We start from the raw sequence: 5,332 nt of genomic DNA, 5'->3' as shown, positions 1-5,332 counted from the left end.
TAGTTCTAAGTCTAGGGGACTGATGACCTCAGATGTTCAGTCCCCTTGTGCTTAGAGCCATTTGAACCATTTGTTAGGTCAGTGCTGTAGGGTGGATGGGGTAACACTGTCCAATCCTCTTTTGCGATGTGTTCACCAGTCCTGAGACTTGTGTGGGGCCGAGCGTTATCGTGTTGCAAGAAAACATCTCTTGGCTTGCTGTGGCATGAGAATCACACCTTCACAGAACACGGTGATCATGACCTTCCATTCCGGAAGCAGTTGCTTTAATTTTTTCTTTTGTGGGCAGTGGGAATGGCGCCATTCCATCGACTGTCGTTTTGTTTCGGGCTCAAAATGGCGAACGTAACTTTCATCACCTGTCACAATCCAGGACGGAAAGGCCTTCCCCTCAGCATAAAATCATTGCAACAAATCACAACAAATGTTTTTCTATGCGATTTGTGATCCACCGTAAGACACTGCGGGACCAATCCCGCACACACTTTTGAATATCCAAGAGTGCAGATAATTGTATCGACGCTTCCATTGCTGATTGACAGATGCAGCGCCAACCTCCGAGTCGTAATGCGTCTGTCCTCGCGAATGACAACATCAGCTCGCTGCAATATGCCAGATGTGACAGCCTGGGTGGTCTCCCCGACCGCTGCAAATCGAGGAGCTCCGCCGAATCGCCTTCTGATGACCTCACCCTCCGTGCCCAGCGACTAACTGTACTTCTGTCGACAGCAGTTGCTCCATGGACTTTGCACAAGCGTTTGTGAATATTCCACACAGTTTCTTTCTCTGCAGTGAGAAATTCAATGACGGCACGTTGCTTGTAACGTACATCATCTACAGGCGCCATTTTGAAACTGTCCTGCAGTTACACTATCTGTCGCAAGTGACGGAAACTTGGTGCGCTCACCCAGGAGCCTTCAAATAATACATACATAACGGGGCATTGTTTTCGGCCGAGAAACCTTCAACGGGCTTGTTGCTGTACAGAGGTCAATGGTACTCAGCGCAAGGAGCCCCGTGTGCTCAGCCCACTTTTTGTGAACCGCCAATTACAAGTCCTTGTGGTTGCTGGAGCACCAGGTGCTCATTGGATCGAAGATGATGATGAATCCGGGTATCAGAGAGCCTCTCTGACGAGTGCTCCGCCCTCTCGTTGTGATGTCTTCCTTGCTCGGTCGCTTCCTTCTTGACGCTATGTTCTGCCGTGGTTCTCCCATTCCTGCCAACATCGTCGAATAGCGGCATCGCTCTTATTCAAATGTCGAGCAGTTCACCGATCACTTCAACCGATTTCTTTGTGCCCAACTACATGTCCTCTTTCAAATGTTGATGTCATTGTATATTGTTCACGTGCCTGTTTGTGAGACCAGTTAGTTTTCAACTCAGTACACGGGATGACATCCACAAAGAGTTTATGCCCTGGTATCGACATGTCCCCCGTTTGATATCCTTCACAGCTGTGCGGTGAAATTGCAATCCAGCGTCAGACATTCATCCATCGGCCGCCAAAATTTTCAGTTTTACATTGCCCGTCGATTGCTGTAATTATATCACTTTGTGACCAATTTGCATAACTCAATCGAGGCTCACACTTTTCTTCTGTCTTAGAGTGCACCATAGGGTCATTCCGTGAAATCTCACAGGGAGTGATAAGTTGACCACTTCAAATTTAGTCACGTTTGGTAGATGGAGACGTACGTATCTTAAACAGTAAAACTTCCAAATATCACCGTTTGCAGTGTGTACCCAGTCATTAGACAGGCACCAAATACTCGACCCTCTCATATCTACTACTTAGTAATCAGTTAACCTACAGACCTCAAATTTTAAGCAAGTTCGGCAACTACGATGATATAATGTATAAAAGTAGATACGTCTCGGATGCTTTATGAAAAATGTTGGAAAAACGCTTTTTACATGCTGTTCTTTAAATTCATGACTTTTGAAAGAATGAATTTCTACAAGGAAATAGGGCAGACCTCTATGCACCGTAAATATGTAGTAATAAGTTAATACGACAAGAGAAACTGGTATAGACTTCCTTATCCAATGCCGGCCGAAGTGGCCGCGCGGTTCTGGCGCTGCAGTCTGGAACCGCGAGACCGCTACGGTCGCAGGTTCGAATCCTGCCTCGGGCATGGATGTGTGTGATTTCCTTAGGTTAGTTAGGTTTAACTAGTTCTAAGTTCTAGGGGACTAATGACCTCAGCAGTTGAGTCCCATAGTGCTCAGAGCCATTTGAGCCTTATCCAATACAGAGATATACAAACAGGCAGAAGACGGCACTGCTGTTGGCAACGCCTGTATAACACAACAAGTGTCTGGCGCAGCTGCCGGCCGTTGTGGCCGAGCGGTTCTAGGCGCTTAAGTCCGGAACCGCGCTGCTGCTACGGTCGCAGGCTATAATCCTGCCTCGGACATGGATGTGCGTGATGTACTTAGGTTAATTAGATTTAAGTACGAGGGCTATCCACAAAGTACATTACGTTTTCGTCTGTGGGGCTAGCGCAGCCATCTTGGTGTCATGGCATTCCGCCGCTCAGTCGGAATCCTGCCGTGCTAGTGAGAGGTTCGTGCTGTACTCCGTTGAGTTACTGTGGCAGTTTGAAATGTCAGCGTTGATTGAAAATGCTGCGAAGTGTGAAGTGCGTGCTGTAATAAGGTTTCTGACTGCAAAAAACTGTACACCGATAGAAATCTATCGGCAGCTTTGTGAAGTGTATGGGGACAACATAATCACTGAAGGTGGAGTGCGTCAATGGCTCATAAAATTTAAAAATGGCCGAACTAACGTTCACGACGAAGAGTGAAGTGGAACACCCAGCATAGTGACTGCCGAACTTGTCGAAAAAGTCGATGCCGCGGTCAGTGAAAACCGTAATTTCACAATAACGGAACTCTCTATGAGTTTTCCACAAATTTCACGAAGTTTGTTGCACGAAATCATTACCGAAAAGTTTGATTACCACAAGTTTTGTGCAAGATGGGTGCCAAAAATCTTGACAGAGATTCACAAAAATCAGCGAATGGCTGCAGCGTTAACGTTTTTGGACGCTTACGAGAAAGATGGCGACTCATTACTCGATGGCATCATTACTGGCATCATTACGAAACATGGGTTAAGCATGTGAACTGCGAGACAAAATTGCAGTCAATGCAGTGGGGGCACACAAATTCCCCCAAAAACCCAAGAAATGCATGCAGACAATGTCGGCAAGGAAGGTGATGGCGACTGTCTTTTGGGACAGAAAAGATGTGATTTTTGTGGATGTCCTGGAAAGAGGCACTACAATAAACTCTCAAAGGTATTGCTAAACTCTGCACAACCTCAGAAGAGCAATACAAAACAAGCGAAGAGGAAAGTTTTGCTCAAAGATCTTGCTGATTCACGACAACGCCCGGGCCCACACGGCAAATGCCACTCGTGGAGTTCTCGAATCTTTTAAGTGGGAGTTGTTTCCTCATCCGCCGTATAGTCCCGACCTGGCACCGAGCGACTTCCACTTATTCCCAGCAATGAAGAAGTGGTTGGCTATGCAGCGTTTTGATGACGACGCACAGCTTCAAGAAGAGGTAACCACGTGTTTGAAGGCGCAGGAGGCCGAATTTTACGACGAAGGAATTTCCAAGCTCGTCCATCGCTACGATAAGCGCCTTAATTTAAATGGCAACTATGTAGAAAAGTAGTATTTAAGTGTGGCTTTCATCTGTGTATAATAAAAAAATTTTCCAATACTTTATTTATTTTTAATTCTAAAACGTAATGTACTTTGTGGATAGCCCTCGTAGTTCTATGTTTAGGGGACTGATGACCTCAGTTGTTAAGTCCCATCGTGCTTAGAGCCATTTGAACCATTTTTCTGGCGCAGTTGTCAGATCGGCTACTGCTGCTACAATGGCAGGTTATCAAGATGTAAGTGAGTTTGAACGTGGTGTTATAGTCGCCGCACGAGCGATGGGACACAGCATCTCCGAGGTAGCGATGAAGTGGAGGATTTTGCCGTACGACCATTTCGGAGTGTACCGTGAATATCAGGAATCCAGTATAACAACAAATCTCCGGCATCGCTGTGGCCGGGAAAAGATCCTCCAAGAAGGGCATGGCCGACTTCCTTCCCTAATCCGATGAGACCAATGACCTCGCAGTTTGGTCTCCTCCCCAAAATAACCCCCCCCCCCCCCCCCCTCGCCTGGGCCGTCAACACCGACATTGGACTGTCGATGACTGGAAACATATTGCCTGGTCTCGTTTCAAATTGTATCGAGCGGACGGACGTGCACGGGTATGGAGACAAGCTGATGTATCCATGGATCCTGCATGTCAGCAGGAGAAGGTTCAAGATGGTGGAGGCTCTGCAACGGCGTGTGCAGTTGAAGTGATATGGGACCCCTGATCTGTCTAGATACGACTCTGATAGGTGACACATACGTAACCATCCTGCCTGATCACCTGTATCCATTCATGTCCATTGTGCATTCCGACGGACTTGGGCAATTCCAGCAAGACAATGTGACATCCCACACGTCCATACTTTCAACAGAGTGGCTTCAGGAACACTCTTCTGAGTTTAAACATTTCCCCAGGCATGAACTTTATTGAGCATATCTGCGATGCCTTGCGTCGTGCTGTTCGGAAGAGGTCTCCACCGCCTCGTACTCGTACGGATTTGTGGACAGCCTTGGTGTCAATTCCGTCCAGCACAACTTACTGGAGTCCATGCCACGTCGTGTTTTGGCACTTCTATGTGCTCGCGGGGGCCCTACATGAATTACACAGGTGTACCAGTTTCTTTGGCTCTTCAGTGTAGGATGGATGACGGCAGCCACAGCCCGAGTCTCATTCGCAGTCTTCGCCAGTCTTCAGACTGAGTCAGCCTTCGACATTTCACGCGTGCATTAAGAACGGGCGCCTCACACTGTGCGATGCTCCTTGCTTCTTGTAATAACTGGACTTTATTGATATTTGTTCTTTTGAAAAGTTTCTTCGCAACGCTTGGAAAAACATGTATGGCCTCCTTAACAATACAGTCCCAGAAAGATGACGCTGGGGATAAAAATTTCCGTCTGTTAGTAAAGCATACGGTGTCCCGCGTTCAGGCAATGCTCTGCTACTGCTGATTTATCAGGTTGCCCCAGGCGTGTATGACGATGGTGTTCAACGCAACGTTATTGCACAGTTTGGCATGTCTGTCCAATATAAGATTTTCCACATTGGCATGGGATTTGATACACGCCACGTTTCCTAAGACCAAGGTCGTCTTTGACCGAGCACAATAAATTCCTCAATTTTGCTGGTGACCGAAAAACACACTTGATAACTATCCTCAGCTCT

The sequence above is a fragment of the Schistocerca nitens genome, chromosome 6 (assembly GCF_023898315.1).
Source record: "Schistocerca nitens isolate TAMUIC-IGC-003100 chromosome 6, iqSchNite1.1, whole genome shotgun sequence".
Classification (NCBI taxonomy): Eukaryota; Metazoa; Arthropoda; class Insecta; order Orthoptera; family Acrididae; genus Schistocerca; species Schistocerca nitens.
This window is presented reverse-complemented; position numbering follows the sequence as displayed.